The sequence below is a fragment of the Coregonus clupeaformis genome, chromosome 29, assembly GCF_020615455.1.
Source record: "Coregonus clupeaformis isolate EN_2021a chromosome 29, ASM2061545v1, whole genome shotgun sequence".
In the NCBI taxonomy this organism is placed as follows: Eukaryota; Metazoa; Chordata; class Actinopteri; order Salmoniformes; family Salmonidae; genus Coregonus; species Coregonus clupeaformis.
In genome coordinates this window covers 11,646,452-11,669,658 of record NC_059220.1, presented here as the reverse complement: position 1 = coordinate 11,669,658, position 23,207 = coordinate 11,646,452, and the positions used below count along the sequence as shown (strand labels likewise).

Here is a 23,207-nt window from a genome sequence, read left to right as displayed (position 1 = left end):
TATTTATGCATAGTCACTTTAACTCTACCCACATGTACATATTACTTCAACTACCTCAACTAGCCGGTGCCCCCGCACATTGACTCTGCACCGGTACCCCCCTGTATATATAGCCTCCCTACTGTTATTTTATTTCTGCTCTTTTTTTTCTCAACACTTTTTTTGTTGTTGTTTTATTTTTACTTTTTTGTAAAAAATAAATGCACTGTTGGTTAAGGGCTGTAAGTAAGCATTTCACTGTAATGTCTGCACCTGTTGTATTCGGCGCATGTGACCAATAAAATTTGATTTGATTTGATTTAAAACTGGCAAATGGGTTTTCAAAGTTCTCAAAACTATCCTTTACAGGAGATGTAGAGGGGTTACCAGTAGTGCAGACCAGTAGTAAGCTCTTCTAAATCATACACTACTGTTGACACAACACTATTTGGAACACCACTAGCCTGCAACTTGGCAAGGATGGAGGCACACATATCTTTAGCAAGACTGTCAATTTTTCTCAAAACAATCACCTAGAGCATTATCAAGTGGGACACCAATGTCGCCACCTATTTGTGGAGCTTCTAACGGGACTGGAAAAATCAGCAACATGAGAGGGCCCTTCTAAGCTCAATGCATCAACTACTTGAACAATATCCTTATGAATACTATTCAAATGTTTTCTGAAACCTGAGTATGTTGAAAACTGCCATCTACAACTATCTTGAGCACAGACCAATCTAAACTTGGTGGAGGGATAGAATCTACGCTCAATTGTCAAATGAGATATATATGACTGGCTGTTTCTGTGACACGCTTTGACAAGAGCATCATCATACGTCAGGTTAAAGACAAAGTGGGCTTTGAACAGTTCATGAAACGCACACAGACTACTAGTTTCCTGGCAGGGAACAAGCCTCTTGTCCACCACGATGAAGTAGTTGTCAATCTTGCTCCGTCTTCTTCCGACGGCAAGGAGGTATGGCTGTCGACCATGGCTCCCATCAGGATGGTCTTCAATGCTGCAGCATGACTGCAACACAAAGGGTCTTTTTAAGTCACTCTCCACATGTTAAGACAATGAAAAGAAAACCCCAAAAATAAATTACACAACAATGACTGTATCATCTTACCTTATGAAAGTGCACTAGTCTGCCCACAGCATCACTGGCACTGATCTTGGTCTTCTTCCCTCCTGCTGGTGGTGGGAGGAGATGAAGCAGCAGCAGCAGCGAGGACATATCATTGTCCCAGTCTGAGGGCAAAATAAGGCAAACACCCCAAATCACATAAAACAATATCGCTGAGTTTGAAACATTGCACTATCCACAAGAGAATCCACTTAATGTTTTCGCTGTCATTCTCTGGCAGTTTTTCTGCAGACTTCAGGAGGTGACGCAAATCAGTGGTAGTGGTCAAGGATTTAGCCAGTTTGATGACTTTAGGCTTCAATACAGTGTCCCACTTTTCAAGGAGCTTGGAGGATGTTTCATCGTCGAACATCAGCAAAAAGTCCTGATTCACCTAAAACAAAGTGGATCAACTCAACTTCATGACCAACACAAAATCATGTTCTCAATCAGACAAATAGCCTGTAGTTCTGATTCCAAGACGTACTACATCACTCACCAATCCTTTGATGTCCAGAAACCTGGGAAAGACTGAGGACATCTGTGCTTCTGTCTGGACTATAAACTAGCTCCTGGCGATACTGGAACACCTCCATCTTCTGATAGATTTGTTTTTCATCGGCCGAGTAGACAAGGAATGATATGGCCTCCTTGCAAGCGTCACCAACAAGCTGGTGGTCCAGGTCAGTCTTCCTCCTATGGGTTGGGCCTCCCGACTGGGGTGAAATACTCTTCTTGATGGTTCGACGTGAGGTCTTCCTTGACACCATCTTCAGGCGATAATTCAGATAGCCCGTGTCAGGATCATAGAAGTGTTCCTTAGATGTGGGAAAAGGTGACCAACATGGTAGTCAAATGGTTATTATTTTTAGACTTGATTCTATGACTGTTTGATACCCCTTTCAGTCCACAGAACAAGTGTCAAAATATTAAAGCAAGCATGCTCTACCAGCACTTACATAGCCTTTGTTGAAAAAAGGATCTCTTAACGAAGGAAAGAGGGTCACAATTCAAGAGCATAACGTTCTCTCTATTGACGAGTGGGAAGCCTCCTGCTCAAAAACAGTAAAGCATACGCGCCAAATATATTTAACCAAAGTGATGAAGGTACTGTATCTTTCAACAGTCTCAAAATGATGCCAAATAACATTAATGTACAGTTTGATTGTTTTGATACATTGTTTGTGGCCAGATTGGCTAATGAGAAGCTTACCCATGCATCTCTTTCAAGTGGCTGACTAAGATGGCAATCATCTCTCTCCTGGGTATGTGGTCCAATGTTTTGGTTGTCTGGTACTCTTCTAATACATCTTGCCCACCAGGCCTACTAGTCAGGGCATCTCAGACCACCTATTAAGTGTTTTAGGGTTGGTTTATGCTGTCTGAATCTCCATGAAGAGCAAACACAGAAATGGGATCATCAACATCAAATATCAGTTATCATTATACCTATTTTGCTGCTGAAGAGTCGATGGCCTCATCTCCTACGGTTGTGTTGGCCTTTTTAGACGGTCTTTCTGGATATCTCAGGTCTAAATCACTTGACGAGAGGGATAATGTGTCTGTGCACGAACTAGGTGTCGAACAGCCTCCAGGAGTAAAGTCTGAGCACAAACAATGGATCAAAGCAATCAATAAGTCCAAACCAATTCTGGACAACCAAAAAAGAGACTAATCAGAATACAGGGAGATAAGCCACCTAGGGGGCAACAGAATGGGTCTGCCCCAAATTAAGCCCAAGGGTTCAATTAAGAAAATACATCAGACAGTTCCATATATTCACCTTGATTGATGAAATCTCCATAAGAGAACCCAGGCTGCAACTTCATGAACTTCTTTTTTAATATTGGACCTTAAGTTACATTTGGTTGCAAACATTTTATGGTGATGCTGTACATATAGAAACAATCACACAAAATGCCCCCTTATACCCTCTCCCTTTTGTCTTCCCTGCAGTGAATCAACCATTTGTTCCAAATGCCACTTTAATGATGTAACAGGTGTCTGCCTGCGGATATGGGGCTTGGCAAGGCAATATTCCAGTGAAATCAACCCACCAAACTATCTAGTTACAAACAGTTACCACCACCACTCAAATATATAGGAAAGAAACTGGCCAATACATTTGAAGCCGTATTGGCTTGAAGACAATGTCTGATATGTGATCAACAACAAACTCACACCACAGACATGTTAATCTAAATGACCGAAAACAATCCTATCACATCTGGCCACGTGCGCTAGCTAGCTAACTAACGCTAAGTTAAAAGATGTTGAGGTCGGTGTTGTAGCTAGCTATATTGCTAGCTATCTAACAATTTTTGGCCAGACAAACATTCTTAGTTATATGCGTTTTGAAGAACCAATTAGTAGATATTAGCCATGTTGTTACATTCACTTGCTGGCTAGTTACATGTTGCACCAAACGAGGCTCAAATTGATCACACTAGGTCACACCCAAATTAACACCATGCACCTGCTGCACCACTAATTGTTGTTGTTGGCCTCGTGAACTCAACACGCAGGTTTGAAATCATCTAACGGTACAGCCTAACTCTGATCCTTTTGGGTTTCGATTCATTTTCTCAAATCGTATAGTTTGCTAATTTTAACGAACTAATGAAATTCAGACAAAGTTCCCGCTAACATTTAGCTAAATAGCTAATTAATCTAGGGCTAACGTTAGTTAGCAATCTTCTAAATCTAAACTTCGCAGACGTAACGTTAGCTAGATATACAAACAAAGATCTTGACCATTCACTTAGCCAATATAACAAGCCACCAGCTAATTTATTAAAAAATTAACCTATTACTTACCTTTCAATGCTGCGCAATTCCATCTGTCCTTGCACCGTCGGCAATTAGATGAAAGGGAAGTTTCAAGTTTAAACCGGAAGCTCAATCAACACTGGTCAGTGCCACCGCCCAACCTCTGTACAGTAACTCACCTGGGAGTTATATTATCACGGAGAGTGTAAAAACAACTCTTAAATGAACACCTCTTAACACTAAAAATGAAACACCAAGAAAATTAACACTTGTTAACACTGGCCAATTTGCTGTGTATGTTAAACTATTATATGAACTAGTCTCAAAGTGCGCTAGATGCCTTCCTTGAGTCTGGTTACCGTTACCCCTCAGGTCAGAGGAAGGCTTTTTAATAAATACAATACAATATAACTGTTGATATTACCACCACCACTCAAATCTATCAGTATTCATGCTAGGTATTACAGTATCCAAGGTATTCTCCTTGGTGCGTGAGAGAGATCTCAGTCAATCTGTACCTGTGTGGGAGAAGACTGCACTTTCTATTACACCCTCCTCTCATCATGCCTCACTTGAATCTGAGTCAGAACTGCCACAAGAGAGGAGGAAAGGTGATGTGTGTGTGTGTCCGTGCGTGTGTGCACGTGTGCGCACATGAATGCATTAATGTGTGTGCTTGCTTATGCATGTATGTTTGTGTGTGATTTTCCATTTCAATATCTGTTTGATTATGTCTGCATATGATTATGCTGCTGCCTGTCCGTGCAGCCTACCAGTACAGCCTTCCTATATGACATGTGACAGATAGAGCCTTTTTTAATGGACAGATGCTTTGATGTATCAGAGTCTCATAGAGTCTCATTGCTCCCATGTGTACTGGACCTATATGCATGAGCGTGCATGACGAGCCTTCATAGACTCCCAGCATCTAATTTATTATTTGTGTTGTCACAATGCTGGAGTCATTACAACAGGGGACGTGTACATCTGCACTCTGTGTGTGTGTGTGTGTGTGTGTGGTGTGTGTGGAGGGACTGACACACAGAATGAATTACACATCAGTCACATTTCACACACTCCATCCCTCCCTCCCTCTCTCTCTCTCCAGCAGTGTGTGTGCTTGTATATGATTAGCATATAAGTGTGTGTGTGTGCCTCTAGGATTTGCTCTTTATTCCAAGGAAATTGATACATCTCCTCACAGTAGAGACCATGCTAGCAGAGCTTGTAAACTACACCCAAAGAACACAAGTCAGAGTGGGCTCTATGCAGTGGGCTAAATCAAGGTCACACAATCAGAGTGTTTCTTGGTAGTCTTAAACAAATCTACTTTGAAACAAAAGTGTACACCTCACACACATGGTTATGGGCTTACAATGAAATGTATTACATTTTGAGTTTGCGTCCCAATATTACACTCTATATATACATCAAAGAAGACTGAATAATAATACAACCGTTTGACATAGAAATATTAATAACATTATACCCATGGGGCCATGGGGCCTCTAGAGGTCGATTTGGTCATTTGACTGCAGGAAAGGGCTACTGAAAGGCTGAAAGTGTTTAAAAAGGGGGCAGAGACACGTCTCTATAAAGGCTGTCTGACAGGTGGCTCTGCTGAGGGTCGCTACGCAGGATACAGTTGATATAACAAAGATCTGCACAGTTCACACACACACACACGGACACACACACACGGATGCACACGCGCATCCATGCACAAACATGCACACACACACACACACACACACGGACACACACACACGGATGCATGCGTGCACACACAAACGTGGATGTGCACGCGCACACACACAAACAAACACACACACCCTGAAATGGCACACAGTGTCATGTGCAGGTGATGGTGCAATACCGTTGGTCTCACTGTATAAGTGGTTGAGGCTCCTTGGGCTACATTCTAGGATGGCTGTGTTGCTTTAGGCCTATACGTGTAGCTTTGATATTATAGTTGTTTTGAATAACTTTATAGTTGATGACGTTATAGATAGGCTGTTATTTGATGCAGTGGCTCAGTTAGCCAAGATGATCAATACAGAAGTTAAGATATTAAAATCAATTTCAGTTTCTGAGCTATTACATAATACTACTTCCTGAATCAGTATCCACCCATGGGATTGTATCAGATCTTGTTGTTTGCATCTGTAGTTGGTTCTTTGGAGACCTCTGTCTTCTATTCTGTAATCTCTGAACATGATGCTAGAACTGTGTGTGTGTGTGTGTGTTTCTAGAACTTAGTGTCCTATCCCTGGGGTGTTGTGCTAGCCAACTCCCTGTGCTATAAACGGATAAATATGTTCCATTATTAATGTGTTTCTCAACATAAATCCTGAAAAGTATCCCCGTTGGCAAAGTGAAGAGAATTCATTCCTGTGGAAAAAATGCACGAGCCCCCGTCAGTGCAATATTAAAGAGGATATGCTAATCTATTTTGCTGTTCACACTGCAGTTCGAATGAGAATGACTGGAGTGATAGAACATGCTGTCGACCACTAATGTATTTACACATAACTCTTCTTCACTGCTGTGTAATTACTTGTTTATCACTTTACTAATAAGTAGAATAATTAATCTAACAACTAAACTGCAGTTTTAGGGAAAATAGAAAAGCAGTGAAGACCAAAATATATCGTTGCCCTGGCTGCTGCTGTTCCCAATTTCAGGAGAGTTATACTAAATTTACCTGTGAAGAAATATCACACACACACACACAAAAGCAGGATAGTGGGTCGGGTGGCTGTGTGGGCATATCATGCGAATTTCTAGCAACCCAAAGGTTGCGTGTTCGAATGTCATCAAAGACAACTTTACTTTTTAGCTACTTTGCAACTACTTAGCATGTTAGCTAACTCTTCCCCTAACCCTAATCATAACCTTAACCATTTAACCTAACTCCTAACCCTAACCTTAACTCCAAATCCTAACACATAGCCTAGCTAACTAGCGTTTGCCACCTAGTCACCTAGCTAAAGTTAGCGTTTGCCACCTAGCCACCTAGCTAAAGTTAGAGTTTGCCACCTAGCTAACGTTAGCCACCTAGCTAAAGTTAGCGTTTGCCACCTAGCTAATGTTAGCCACAACAAATTCGTTTGTAGCACAGTTCGTAACACATATCATATGAAATGGATGATGGACATCATACAAAACATAACATATCATACTATTTGGAGTGTCCCGGATTTACATTTCCTATGTTATGTCTACCCCTGAGTCCATGTTGCATCTCTGTTGCACTACTGCCCAGGCCGGGGAAGGAGATGGGAGAGAGAGCAGCGGACTGTCGGTCTCTCAGCATAAGCAAATTGCTAATAAATTATGCTCTCTGCTGGCAGGGTGAGGGGAAGCTAGACCAGAGAGAGAGAAAGAGAGCGCGCGAGAGAGAGAGCACATCAGAGCGGAGAAAAAAAAAAAAAAACAGCCTAATGTCAATTGGACCGGCAAAGTCGGCCCCAGTTAAAGTGCATATTTGCCTCTCTCTCCATGGTACTGACCGGTACTGACCGATTTGGGGACGAAATCTGAATTCACCACGTTCTCGTGGTCTCAGTCGTGTGTAACCGTAACCTTAAATTGCCACACTTGCTGGTAGCCTGTTTCAGACTGCAGTTCAACTCACTATGCACCTCAGCGCGGACTAAATCACCCTCCAAGCTGCCGTCTGCTCCGACCGATCAGAACCACGGACAGCGACTAGCACAGCGGTAGGACCTATGCTTTGATTTAGCCTATCAAAGTCTGATAAAATAAGAACCTGCATATCTTTAACTGTTTGACAAGAGATGTGGTGTAAGTTTAAACGGGCACAACGTAGGCTATTTGATTCAGGTGTTATTGAAAAACGATGGCATTGAAGGGAACCACATTTTAATTTGTGAAACGACTACATCTGCATGAGGCCGTTAATTATTTTATAGTCGACATACATGCGCATGTGAAAAGTAGACTGGTTCTTTGAATCTTAGCGCTGCAGTTTGGGGTTCTAAACCACTGTTACAAGTTAATAAAGATATATACGATTGACGGGAGAGCATATAGCCAATGGTTTGTTTGTAGGTTACTTGGCACAAATACATCACTTCTAGCCGGAAATAGCCCCGGTGTTTTTTGTATAATCGATATTTGGTATTGTTCCCAAACCGATAATTTATGATTGCTGCTTTCTAGAGTGAGAGTGCTAAATTCACACGAGAAGGTGTTTACGTTAGGAAAAGCCTACTTCATTTCGGACTGACATTAATCTCTCCGTGCCACCCTGCCAGGCAGCGTATGTCAACTCAGCAGCTGAAAAAAAGCGGCTCCTCTCTTCCCCTCACCTCACGAAAGTCCCGCGAGGGCTTCAGCCAGCCAGGGGCGCGTGCTGTGCTTCTTGGCATCTGACCACTTCATCCTCACATCATCCGGAGCCTCGCTCTGCTGCTGGACGCTGTAATTTGAATTCCATTCCATGTTTTCAACAGACATGCGGTTTGTTCTATTGTCATTGATGTAGCCCCTTGCATTTCTGTTATTTCTGTTGTCCAGATAAGAGTTTAGTACCTCAACAGTGTTCTAAACGGGATGAATTGCTTCTCCATTCGTTTGCACTTACTGCACTGGCCAAAAGCCCATGGTCATCTGTCAGGGCCGACTGAGGCTGAGGGACATAATGCTGCAGTGTGTTCCCTCATCAACTCCCTACAGCCCTCCCAGCCAGAGCTTCCTCCAGCCCCAGGCAAATCTTATAATATAGAGAACACACTTAAACATCCCATATGATAGACAACACACATAAACATGCAGTTAAAACCCTCCTTTAGCTAGCCTACTCCTTAAATTGACTTTTTGCTGCTATACTGAACACTTCTCAACATCTTCAATCTGTCTTCTATCATTCTCTGTATAGCTGCTGTATTCATCTCTGTCTGTCTGACTCTCTCTATCTCCCTTTATCTCTCTCTGTCTGTCTGTCTGTCTGTCTGACTCTCTCTCCCTTTATCTCTCTATCTCCCTTTGACTCTCTCTGTCTGACTCTATCTCCCTTTGCCATGTTGCTCTGCCTGGATACAGCCATGTTGCTCTGCCTGGATACAGCCATGTTGCTCTGCCTGGATATAGCCATGTTGCTCTGCCTGGTTACAGCCATGTTGCTCTGCCTGGATACAGCCATGTTACTCTGCCTGGTTACAGACATGTTGCTCTGCCTGGTTACAGCCATGTTGCTCTGCCTGGTTACAGCCATGTTTCTCTACCTGGTTAAAGCCATGTTGCTCTGCCTGGGTACAGCCATGTTGCTCTGCCTGGATACAGCCATGTTGCTCTGCCTGGTTACAGCCATGTTACTCTGCCTGGCTACAGCCATGTTGCTCTGCCTGGATACAGCCATGTTGCTCTGCCTGGTTATAGCCATGTTGCTCTGCCTGGTACAGCCATGTTGCTCTGCCTGGATACAGCCATGTTGCTCTGCCTGGTTACAGCCATGTTGCTCTGCCTAGTTACAGCCATGTTGCTCTGCCTGGTCACAGCCATGTTGCTCTGCCTGGTTTCAGCCATGTTGCTCTGCTTGGTTTCAGTGTTTTACTCATATGGAGACTCCAATATCGCAATAACACTGTCATAGATGGAGCGGTCGTAAAAGGGATATTGGAGGAAAAATGGGGTAGCTTGCAAGCCAAAGAACACCATCCCAACCGTGAAGCACGGGGGTAGCAGCATCATGCTGTGGGGGTGCTTTGCTGCAGGAGGGACTGGTGCACTTCACAAAATAGATGGCATCATGAGGAAGGAAAATTATGTGGATATATTGAAGCAACATCTCAAGACATCAGTCAGGAAGTTAAAGCTTGGTCGCAAATGGGTCTTCCAAATGGACAATGACCCCAAGCATACTTCCAAAGTTGTGGCAAAATGGCTTAAGGACAACAAAGTCAAGGTATTGGAGTGGCCATCACAAAGCCCTGACCTCAATCCTATAGAACATTTGTGGGCAGAACTGAAAAAGCGTGTGCGAGCAAGGAGGCCTACAAACCTGACTCAGTTTCACCAGCTCTGTCAGGAGGAATGGACCAAAATTCACCCAACTTATTGTGGGAAGCTTGTGGAAGGCTACCCGAAACGTTTGATCGAAGTTAAACAATTTAAAGGCAATGCTACCAAATACTAATTGAGTGTATGTAAACGTCTGACCCACTATGAATGTGATGAAAGAAATAAAAGCTTAAATAAATAATTCTCTCTACTATTAATCTGACATTTCACATTCTTAAAATAAAGTGGTGATCCTAACTGACCTAAAACAGGGAATCTTTACTAGGATGAAATGTCAGGAATTGTGAAAAACTGAGTTTAAATGTATTTGGCTAAGGTGTATGTAAACTTCCGACTTCAACTGTAAGTATTGATTTATACACCACCCCAGGTGAACATAATTATAAAGTGTTACCAAATAGTTGTGTAATAGGTAGCAGTAGCTGTTACTATGTGCTGAGGCTGGTGGGTCTGGCATATAACCTAGGTGACCTGTACGATTAATGGCTAACAGGACCACTCTCTGAACACTCAGTCAATACATGCCTGTAGCTGAACCACAGCGAGAGAGAGATACACAAGCATGCAGGCGCGCACGCACACGTGCACGCACGCTTGTACAAATGCTCTATCTTAATTTTACCAGTTTCCCACCGCAGGAAAATAATTATGCAGCAACAGGAAATGTGAATTATTATGTGGATTATAATCAATGGACATTTTCTAATGGGTTGATACGTTTTCTGGCAGGGCAAATCAAGTCTGAAATGTTAAAGTGGAAATTACAAACTTTAGAATCCTTTTAAAACCTTGAATACACTACAATTGTCATTTCCTGCTGCGCAGGGATGACAACAGAGTGATCAAATTAAGATAGCAGATCTGTACGCACATACACATACTCTCACACACAAGCACACACACACGCATACACACATACACACAAACACACAGCTCAACCACAAATATAATTTATCCCAACTGTCCATGTCGACATGAGTTCCCATGACAACCCCATCACTATAACAAGCAGCACATGCTTCCCCCAATATAACTATGGTTGTGATTCGAAATATAAATTACTTTGAAACAGTTTGACTGCTTTTTGGATATCAAATGGATTAGGCACATAGCAGGCTTGCTATTACATTGTGAGCACTGGATGTATAGCTGATCAGTGGCTCTGTGCTCTGGTTCTATGCCCTGGGGTGCAGGTTGCACGTGTAATGGCAAAGTACTAGGGAAGCTAAAATGGGGCATGCTGCTAGTATTGGGGGAATAAGAAACACTTGTTTTTAGTTTTGACACGTTTTGCTACATTGCCTAATGCACACGACCCTGGTCTGGCACGTCCAAGGTTGAGGGACAGATGTATTATATACAGTGAGGGAAAAAAGTATTTGATCCCCTGCTGATTTTGTATGTTTGCCCACTGACAAAGACATGATCAGTCTATAATTTTAATGGTAGGTTTATTTGAACAGTGAGAGACAGAATAACAAAAACATCCATAAAAACGCATGTCAAAAATGTTATAAATTGATTTGCGGGATAATGAGGGAAATAAGTATTTGACCCCTCTGCAAAACATGACTTAGTACTTGGTGGCAAAACCCTTGTTGGCAATCACAGAGGTCAGACGTTTCTTGTAGTTGGCCACCAGGTTTGCACACATCTCAGGAGGGATTTTGTCCCACTCCTCTTTGCAGATCTTCTCCAAGTCATTAAGGTTTCGAGGCTGACGTTTGGCAACTCGAACCTTCAGCTCCCTCCACAGATTGCTCTGCCTGGTTACAGCCATATTGCTCTGCTTGGATACAGCCATGTTGATCTGCCTGGTTACAGCCATGTTGCTCTGCTTGGTTTCAGTGTTTTACTCATATGGAGACTCCAATATCGCAATAACACTGTCATAGAGGGAGCGGTCGTAAAAGGGATATTGATGGACAAATTCAATATGGTGATATCAATGGCCATGATACCTCTGCTCTCCCTCTGTGAGAATACACCCACATCATGTGTCCTACAGTACAACCACTAGACGGGCATGTGAAGCTCAGCTGGTAGAGCATGGTGCTTGCAAAGTCAGGATAGTGGATTCGATTCCCGAGAAACGCCATACGTAAAATGACTGTAAGTCGCTTTGGATAAATGTGTCTGCTAAATGGCATATATTATTATTATATATTATTTCATCCAGTTTCAGGTTGGATTCTGCTGCCACCTGCCACTAAACTGTAAGTAGGTTTTTAGGAGAGACCTGGGGGCTTTCCTGGCAATGAGCACACAATCAAATGAAATAAATTGTGTCTAATGCTCAGTAGGCTGTAAGATTGGCTAACCAGATGTACCTAATCATCATTATTATGTTGTTTTATTATGCAGGGAGACTGGGGCACTGGGTTGGTACAAATCCTGTTCCCTGCCATCCTGCCAAATCACCACCCTCCGTTCGGGGGATACTAAACTGACACTGGGCCTCCCGTACAGAACGATAACAACAACATCAGCTACATTTGGTTGTGTCCCAAATTGCACCCTATTTTCTATATAGTGCACTACCTTTGACAAGGGCCCATTATGTAGGGAATAGGGTGCTATAAACTATCAACTATCGTTGTTTAAGAACATCTCTCGCTGTCTCACTCTCTCTGTCATCTAGCAACATTTAAGTGATAGTGGGTAACACTTAACTAAAGATCTCCTGCACAGATAGCAACAACATCAGCAAGGTCTTCTCTCACTGTTTCATTGTTTCACCGTTTCACAGTCCTTCTCTCAGTCAGAGACTGACCATTCACCCTTTAGATACTGAGCCCAGATGAGTGAAGCCAAACTGTACTATACTGTCCTGGTTACTCAATCACCATAGTTACTGGAACATTGTTGAAAATAACATATCAGAGCCAGCACAGAATGGGTCGGCCCTTTAGTCTGAATGTGAACCAAGCTTGGCAACATATAAGGAAATAGTTTTGTAATAGGTAGCCAGTAAGGACATAGTTGGTAACACTTTATAATAACTATCATGAATAAACTATTTATAAACTATTTATAAGTATTTCGTTATTTGTAAACATTTATACACATTATACAGTTGAAGTCGGAAGTTAACATACACTTAGGTTGGAGTCATTAAAACTCGTTTTTCAACCACTCCACACATTTCTTGTTAACAAACTATAGTTTTGGCAAATCGGTTAGGACATCTACTTTATGCATGACACAAGTCATTTTTCCAACAATTGTTTACAGACAGATTATTTCACTTATAATTCACTGTATCACAATTCCAGTGGGTCAGAAGTTTCATACATTAAGTTGACTGTGCCTTTAAACAGCTTGGAAAATTCCAGAAAATGATGTCATGGCTTTAGAAGCTTCTGATAGGCTATTTGACAACATTTGAGTCAATTGGAGGTGTACCTGTGGATGTATTTCAAGGCCTACCTTCAAATTCAGTGCCTCTTTGCTTGACATCATGGGAAAATCAAAATAAATCTGCCAAGACCTCAGAAAAAGAATTGTAGACCTCCACAAGTCTGGTTCATCCTTGGGAGCAATTTCCAAACGCTTGAAGGTACCACGTTCATCTGTACAAACAATAGTACGCAAGTATAAACACCATGGGACCACGTAGCCGTCATACCGCTTAGGAAGGAGAGGCGTTCTGTCTCCTAGAGATGAACGTACTTTGGTGAGAAAAGTGCAAATCAATCCCAGAACAACAGCAATGGACCTTGTGAAGATGCTGGAGGAAACAGGTACAAAAGTATCTATATCCACAGTAAAACGAGTCCTATATCGATATAACCTGAAAGGCCGCTCAGCAAGGAAGAAGCCACTGCTCCAAAATCGCCATAAAAAAGACAGACTACGGTTTGCAACTGCACATGGGGACAAAGATCGTACTTTTTGGAGAAATGTCCTCTGGTCTGATGAAACAAAAATAGAACTGTTTGGCCATAATGACCATCGTTATGTTTGGAGGAAAAAGGGGAAGGCTTGCAAGCCAAAGAACACCATCCCAACCTTGAAGCACGGGGGTGGCAGCATCATGCTGTGGGGGTGCTTTGCTGCAGGAGGGACTGGTGCATTTCACAAAATAAATGGCATCATGAGGAAGGAAAATTATGTGGATATATTGAAGCAACATCTCAAGACATCAATCAGGAAGTTAAAGCTTGGTTGCAAATGGGTATTCCAAATGGAAAATGACCCCAAGCATACTTCCAAAGTTGTGGCAAAATGGCTTAAGGACAACAAAGTCAAGGTATTGGAGTGGCCATCACAAAGCCCTGACCTCAATCCTATAGAACATTTGTGGGCAGAACTGAAAAAGCGTGTGCGAGCAATGAGGCCTACAAACCTGACTCAGTTTCACTAGCCCTGTCAGGAGGAATGGGCCAAAATTCACCCAACTTATTGTGGGAAGCTTGTGGAAGGCTACCAGAAACGTTTGACCCAAGTTAAACAATTTAAAGGCAATGCTACCAAATACTAATTGAGTGTATGTAAACTTCTGACCCACTGGGAATGTGATGAAAGAAGCTGAAATAAATCATTCTCTCTACTATTATTCTGACATTTCACATTCTTAAAATAAAGTGGTGATCCTAACTGACCTACGACAGGGAATTTCTACTAGGATTAAATGTCAGGAATTGTGAAAAACTGAGTTTAAATGTTTTTGGCTAAGGTGTATGTAAACTTCCGACTTCAACTGTAAGTATTGGGGTGGCAGGTAGCTTAGTGGTTAAGAGCGTTGTGCCAGTAACCGAAAGGTTGCTGGTTCTAATCCCTGAGCTGACTAGGTGAAAGATCTGTCAATGTGCCCTTGAGCAAGGCACTTAACCCTAATTGCTCCTGTAAGTCGCTCTGGATAAGAGCGTCTGCTAAATGACTAAAATGAAAAAAAAGAGTATTGATTTATACACCACCCCAGGTGAACATAATTATAAAGTGTTACCAAATAGTTGTGTAATAGGTAGCAGTAGCTGTTACTATGTGCTGAGGCTGGTGGGTCTGGCATATAACCTATGTGACCTGTACGATTAACTAAGTGTTGACTTGCCGCCGGGCCTCTGGGGCCAAGGCAACATGATTATCTGGTCAGCACGCTGCCATGATGGCTAACAGGACCACTCTCTGAACACTCAGTCAATACATGCCTGTAGCTGAACCACAGCGAGTGAGAGATATGCAGGCGCACGCACGCACGCTTGTACAAATGCTCTATCTTAATTTTACCCGTTTTCCCACCGCAGGAAAATAATTCTGCGGATTTATGTGGATTATAATTAATGGACATTTTCTAATGGGTTGATACATTTTCCGGCAGGGCAAATCAAGTCTGAAATGTTAAAGTGGAAATTACAAACTTTAGAATCCTTTTAAAACCTTGAATACACTACAATTGTCATTTCCTGCTGCGCAGGAAAGTTCTTTGCGACAACAGAGTGATCAAATTAAGATAGCAGAGCTGTACGCACATACACATACTCTCACACACAAGCACACACACACACACATACACACATACACACAAACACACAGCTCAACCACAGATATAATTTATCCCAACTGGCCATGTCGACATGAGTTCCCATGACAATCCCATCACCATCACAAGCAGCACATGCTTCCCCCAATAGAACTATGGTTGTGGTTCGAAATATAAATTACTTTGAAACAGTTCGACTGCTTTTTGGATATCAAATGGATTAGGCACATAGCAGGCTTGCTATTACATGTGTGACCACTGGATGTATAGCTGATCAGTGGCTCTGTGCTCTGGTTCTATGCCCTGGGGTGCAGGTTGCACGTGCAATGGCAAAGTACTAGGGAAGCTAAAATGGGGCATGCTGCTAGTATTGGGGCAGTCAATACTAGCAGAAGAAAACGGATTGAAACATTGAGATTCTATCTGAACTTCACCAATAAGAAACACACTTGTTTTTAGTTTTGACACGTTTTGCTACATTGCCTAATGCACACGACCCTGGTCTGGCACGTCCAAGGTTGAGGGACAGATGTATTACATACATGTAACCGCCAACCTGCATCAGACTTGAGGTCCACAGCATCTGAGGCCAATAGGCTAATAGCTGGCGCCAGAGGAGATGGCTGCCGTTTTACGGGCTCCTAACCAATTGTGCTATTGTGTGTGTTTTTTTCACGTTATTTGTAACTTATTTTGTACATAATGTTTCTGCCACCGTCTTTTATGACCAAAAATAGCTTCTGGATATCACAACAGCAATTACTCACCTCGTACTGGACAAATATTTTTTCTGTAACGAGTTGGACGCAAAGGATTTACTTCAGACACCGGACAAGGCCCAAATCCCCGTCATTTGCATGAAGAAGAGACGGAGATATAGGGGACGTTGGTCAGGGTGCGTAAGAATCCGACGGCGGGTGGGTAACCCGCCTCTACCATCAGTCCTATTAGCCAATATGCAACCATTGGATAATAAACTGGATGAGCTTCGATCAAGACTATCCTACCAACGGGACATTAAAAACTGTTATATATCTTATGTTTCACCGAGTCGTGGATGAACGACGACATGGATAATACACATCAGGCTGTTTTTTCTATGCATTGTCAAGACTGAACGGCAGCCTCGGGTAAGGTTAAGGGGGAGGGGTGTGTAACTTTCTTAACAACAGCTGGTGCGCGATCTCTAATGTTAAGGAAGTCTCTAGTTTTTGCTCGCCTGAGTTAGAATACCTCATGATAAGCTGCAGACCATACCATAGTTTTCATCTATATTTTTCGTAGCTGTTTATTTATCACCACAAACTGATGCAGGCACTAAGACCGCACTCAACGAGCTGTATGAGGCCATAAGCAAACAAGGTAATGCTCATCCAGAGGCGGCGCTCCTAGTGGCCGGGGACTTTAATGCAGGGAAACTTAAATCAGTTTTACCTAATTTCTACCAGCATGTTACATGTGCAACCAGAGGGAAAAAACTCTAGACCACCTTTACTCCACACACAGAGACGCATACAAAGCTCTCCCTCGCCCTCCATTTGGAAAATCTGACCATAACTCTATCCTCCTGATTCCTGCTTACAAGCTAAATTTAAAGCAGGAAGTACCAGTGACTCGCTCAATACGGAAGTGGTCAGATGACGCAGATGCTAAGTTACAGGCCTGTTTTGCTAGTGCAGACTGGAATATGTTCCGAGATTCTTCCGATGACATTGAGGAGTACATCACATCAGTCACTGGCTTCATCAATAAGTGCATCGATGACGTCCCCCCCCACAGTGACCATACGTACACAGCGGGACTCTAACCCGGACGCTTATAAGAAATCCCACAATGCCCTCCAACGAACCATCAAACAGGCAAAGCGTCAATACAGGACTAAGATTGAATCGTACTACACCGGCTCCGACGCTCGTCGGATGTTGCAGGGCTTGCAAACTATTACGGACTACAAAGGGAAGCACAGCCGTGAGCTGCCCAGTGACACGAGCCTACCAGACGAGCTAAATGACTTCTATGCGCGCTTCGAGGCAAGCGATACTGAAGCATGCATGAGAGCACCAGCTGTTCCGGACGACTGTGTGATCACGCTCTCCGTAGCCGATGTGAGTAAGACCTTTAAACAGCCGAGCATGTGCTGACCAACTGGCAAGTGTCTTCACTGACATTTTCAAACTGTCCCTGACCGAGTCTGTAATACCAACATGTTTCAGGCAGACCACCATAGTCCCTGTACCCAAGAACACCAAGGTAACCTGCCTAAATGACTACCGACCAGTAGCACTGACGTCTGTAGCCATGAAATGCTTTGAAAGGCTGGTAATGGCTCACATCAACACCATTATCCCAGAAACCCTCGACCCACTCCAATTTGCATACCGCCCCAACAGATCCACATATGACGCAATCTCTATTCCCACCTGGACAAAAGGAGCACCTACGTGAGAATGCATTTAATTGACTACAGCTCAGCGTTCAACACCATAGTGCCCTCAAAGCTCATCACTAAGCTAAGGACCCTGGGACTAAACACTTCCTTCTTCAACTGGATCCTGGACTTCCTGACGGGCCACCCCCAGGTGGTAAGGGTAGGTAACAACACATCTGCCACGCTGATCCTCAACACGGGGGCCCCTCAGGGGTGCGTGCTCAGTACCCTCCTGTAGTCCCTGTTCACCCATGACTGCATGGCCAAGCACAATTCCAACACCATCATTACGTTTGCCGACGACACAACAGTGGTAGGCCTGATCACAGACAACGATGAGACAGCCTATAGGGAGGAGGTCAGAGACCTAGCAGTGTGGTGCCAGGATAACAACCTCTCCCTGATCAAGACAAAGGAGATGATCATGGACTACACGAAAAGGAGGGTCGAGCACGCCCCCATTCTCATCGACGGGGCTGTGCTGGAGCAGGTTGAGAGCTTCAAGTTCCTTGGTGTCCACATCACCAACAAACTATCATGGTCCAAACACACCAAGACAGTCGTGAAGAGGGCACGACAATGCCTATTCCCCCTCAGGAGACTGAAAATATTTGGCATGGGTCCTCAGATCCTCAAAAAGTTATACAGCTGCACCATTGAGAGCATCCTGACTGGTTGCATCACCGCCTGGTATGGCAACTGCTCGGCCTCCAACTGTAAGGCACTACAGACGGTAGTGCGTACGGCCCAGTACATCACTGGGGCCAAGCTTCCTGCCATCCAGGACCTCTATACCAGGCGGTGTCAGAGGAAGGCCCTAAAAATTGCCAAAGACTCCAGCCACCCTAGTCATAGACTGTTCTCTCTGCACGGCAAGCAGTACCGGAGCACCAACTCTAGGTCCAAAAGGCTTCTTAACAGCTTCTACCCACAAGCCATAAGGCTCCTGAACAACTAACCAAATGGCTACCCAGACTATTTGCATTGACCCCGCTCCCCCATTTTTACGCTGCTGCTACTTTCTGTTTATTATTTATGCATAGTCACTTTACCTCTACCTACATGTACATATTACCTCAATTACCTCGACTAACCTGTACCCCCGCACATTGACTCTGTACCGGTACCCCCTGTATATAGCCTCGTTACTGTTATTTTATTGTTGCTCTTTATTAATTTGTTATTTTTCTATTTACTTATTTTTTTAATTAAAAAAGTGTATTTAGTAAATACTTAACACTTATTTTTTTAAACTGCATTGTTGGTTAAGGGCTTGTAAGTAAGAGAGAGAGAGAGAGAGAGAGAGAGAGAGAGAGAGAGAGAGAGAGAGAGAGAGAGAGAGAGAGAGAGAGAGAGAGAGAGAGAGAGAGAGAGAGAGAGAGAGAGAGAGAGAGAGAGAGAGAGAGAGAGAGAGAGAGAGAGAGGGGGGGAGAGAGGGGTGAGAAGAAAGAGAGAGAGACAGAGAGAGAGAGAGAGAGAGAGAGAGAGAGAGAGAGAGAGAGAGAGAGAGAGAGAGAGAGAGATAGTGGTGGAAAGAGGGGGGAGTGAGAGAGAAAGAGAGAGAGAGAAGAGAGAGAGTGAGAGAGAGTTAAAAAAAACTGTATTGGGTCTGGGAACCCACAACACAATAAACACTCAAACAAACAAAAACATGATTAAACATTAATTAAAAACACAACACCAAATCTTCCTCCACAGTAACTAAACACAACAACCTCTGAATACCCCTTATTCTCATAAACAGCCCAATGTTATTAACCAGTTTGTAATAGGCAAACTCAACCCTCAGTCTCGCTGCCAACATCCCCTCCAGCATGCCCACCACATCCACAGACCCCTGTCCCAGAATACTGTTCTTTCGTGTCTTCCAAATTGCTAATTTAGCTGCCCCTGTCACAAAGTTAAGCAAGAGAACTACACCTCTTCGACTAAACCTGTACTTTGGCCCAAATATAAACAGTTGGGAAGAGAAAACCTCTCCCAGAGCTGAGAACCAACTAGTGATCAGGTCAATCAGCCCAACCAACCTGGGACACTGTAACAGATGTGCCAGTTTCAGACTCAGCACAGAAATGACACCCCTCCCAAACAGTAGGATCCAGGTGTACCAGATGCATTTTGGTGGCTATAGCTCCATGTATTATCCTCCATTGGAGGTCAGCTGTCCTCTTATCAATAGGCAGTTTACATAAAGACCGCCAACAGCCTTTTGGGGAGGCACCTGGACCAAACACACCCGCAACACCTCGTCAATTTTACCCCTCCAGGGAAGAAGCACGGGACACTTTTACACATATTATGTACATGGCCTTCTTTCCCACTGCCTTGAACTCCCCCAGCTCCGGGGTATCGAAGGAAAGCAGCATCCCCACGTCCTCCTCTAATGCCCCCGCCGCAGCACTAACATTCAGCGCAGGGAACACATAATCCAGACCCTCCGTCCACCGATCAGAATTGGAAGTATCAGTCACATACTGCCGATGAAGTACTGGCAAGGAATCGCAGACCTCAGCTTCGACCTTCCTCAGTAGGCGAGTTGATCGGATCCCGACTCTTTCTCCCAGCTCGTCCAACAATCTGCTCCTGCTCCGCATCAGATGACCCAGCTTGGTACACCCCACACCTAACAGGCATGAACGTAGGCTGGCAGAACCCATAGCACGGGACTGGATGACAGTGTTATAAAAAAGAAGATCTTCAAAAAGCCACATCCCTGGTGGCGTGCCAGCCTTACGGGACACGTCGAAAACTCTCCAAGCAACATAACAGACTCATAGAATGGAGTCAGGCCAGACAAATCACCCCCCTCTAGCTTTAAGAGGAAAGGGTGCTTGTCTAAGCCCAAACAGCCCGCTCTCCTCATCAATGTGTAGGCTGTATCGACCCAGCTAGAACCGTCACTGTACAACAGTCTCTGGGCTGCTTGAAGCCGGAAAGCCATGATCCTAGAAGAAATGTCCACCAGGCCTTGCCCACCCTCGTGCAGTGGTAGGTACAGGACTGCAGCTTCAATCCAATGTTGTCCAGACCAGAAGAAATTGACAAGGGTCCGCTGAAGCTCTTGTAGAATCATTAGTCTGTGCCACAGTGTCACGACTTCCGCCGAGGCTGCCTCCCCTCCTTGTTCGAGCAGGTTTCGGCGTTCGGCGTCACCGGCTTACTAGCTACTGCCGATCCATTTATCATCACTCCATTTTTCTTGTCTTATCAATCACACACACCTGTAGTCATTGTATAAGTGTTCCCTCTGCTTCCTTGTCTGTGTGGGTGATTGTTTGTAGTGAGCTGTGTGTAGCTCGGTTGAGCTACCCTTTCCTTGTTGTTGCCAGGGTAGATTTTCCCCTGTGCCTATGTATTATTGGATTCTACTGTTACAGTGTATTTGCCAGGGATGAGAGTTTCCCCTGTGCCTGTTTCGTTGATCGCTATTTGAGCATGTGTGTGTCAACGAAGGATTAAACGCTGTATTCAGTGATTACCCTCCTGCGCCTGACTCCTTTCATCACACTCATAATATGCCATTTAGCAGACGCTTTTATCCAAAGCGACTTACAGTCATGCGTGCATACATTTTTTTTTTTTTGTGTATGGGTGGTCCCGGGGATCGAACCCACTACCTTGGCGTTACAAGCGCCGTGCTCTACCAGCTGAGCTACAGAGGCTCTACCACCATGCTGGGGCCTCATGTATGGTGAAGGTGGGGGGGTGGTTTGAGCTGCCCCACCGCCGTCCATAGGGGTATTAGGCAGGGATGCCCAATTTCTCTCAAGCACTCTAAAGGTGTATGAGGGGGCCTCCTCAGCTAGAGTTAATTGGGAAAGAGTGAATCGCTGTGGGCATGTCAGCTTCAGATAGGGTCTGCTCCACGGTTACCAAGGGGCTTCAGTGGGGCAGAGATGGGATGAAGACTTTTGGGGGTTTTCTAGGCTCCGATGTCTTTCAAAAAAAGAACTGGGAGGGTGTAGTGGAGAAGGTGAGAATGTGTGTGCCAGATTGTCTAGGTGGAAATGTGTGCTACCCCAGCTGTCTTATAGGGGAAGGGTGCTGTTTGCCAATAACCTCATCACACACAGGGTAGAGGCGGCTAGGTTATTGGCAAACAGCACCCTTCCCCTATAAGACAGCTGGGGTAGCACACATTTCCACCTAGACAATCTGGCACACACATTCTCACCTTCTCCACTACACCCTCCCAGTTCTTTTTTTGAAAGACATCGGAGCCTAGAAAACCCCCAAAAGTCTTCATCCCATCTCTGCCCCACTGAAGCCCCTTGGTAACCGTGGAGCAGACCCTATCTGAAGCTGACATGCCCACAGCGATTCACTCTTTCCCAATTAACTCTAGCTGAGGAGGCCCCCTCATACACCTTTAGAGTGCTTGAGAGAAATTGGGCATCCCTGCCTAATACCCCTATGGACGGCGGTGGGGCAGCTCAAACCACCCCCCCACCTTCACCATACATGAGGCCCCAGCATACAGTAAACTCATCCAAGACAAAAAACCCAAAGGATTTTGTCATGAACCCTGCGTCCTGAGTCTGTTCCTGCCTGTGTTGCCGTTTTTCTGCTCGGTATCTCCTGTTTCCTGTTGGTGCCTGAACGCACCCTGTCCGGTTGCCGGGCGACGTTGCTAGGCGGGTGATCTCTCGATTAACCACACCTGCTTCTCATCAGCTTCGGCACACCTGGTCCTGATCATCACCCCTTCTTAAGCTCTGACCTGACATCCATTCCCTGCCGGATCGTTAGCCATTAACAGTATGTTTTGTCAGCGTATCAGCCTCTGAGTACTAGCGTTAGTTTTGTTGTTTTTGCACCTTGTTGACCTGCCTTGTACTTACCTCCGTTTTTTCTGTCTACAGTCATTCTCCCGGAACCTTCACCCAACCCCTGCCGTGCCATCATTTAATCTGCCACTTCACCTCCATCTACTCATCTCCGCCACCCGCTCCGTCTCCTGGATTATTCTGCATCTTTTGAATCTGTAAATAAACCCTCACCTTCGTTCAACTCACCGTGTCCTGGTCTGCTTCTGGGTTCTGTCTTAGAGAACCGTGACAGAACGATCCGGCCAGAAATGAACCCAGCAGACCTTGACTATGTTCGCCATGCCATTACCCATCAGGAGAAGATGTTGGGACAACATAGCACGGCGCTACAGGAGATAGCGTTGTCAGTTCAGAACTTTTCTACCAGTCTGATGAAGATCCAGGCTCAGCTCAGTTTGCCGGTGGAGAATCCACCACCGGTTTCACCCATCTCGCCTGCCGCTTCTGGAGCTGTGCCCTTCCGTGAGCCCAAGGTTCCGACGCCTGATAAATATGAGGGGGAATTGGGAAGATGCCGTTCCTTTCTTATGCAGTGTGGATTAGTG

The 23,207-nt window shown here is 44.4% G+C and overlaps 1 protein-coding gene and 1 long non-coding RNA gene across 2 annotated transcripts in view; one reads left to right on the top strand and one right to left on the bottom strand.

The window, feature by feature from the left end:
* Positions 1-304: 304 nt before the first annotated feature.
* LOC121544261 lies at positions 305-2,157 on the bottom strand. The gene is made up of 4 exons (XR_006657590.1): positions 2,069-2,157; positions 1,609-1,927; positions 1,113-1,503; positions 305-1,012 (listed from the first exon to the last, which is right to left on the bottom strand). It is a non-coding gene; the product is annotated as an uncharacterized LOC121544261 (long non-coding RNA).
* A 5,157-nt stretch (positions 2,158-7,314) lies between these two features.
* tmem121aa (transmembrane protein 121Aa) overlaps positions 7,315-23,207 on the top strand; it is a 63,664-nt gene continuing 47,771 nt past the window's right edge. The window contains 1 exon segment of the mRNA XM_041854706.2: positions 7,315-7,600. The gene's annotated coding sequence lies outside the window, so the exon portion shown is untranslated.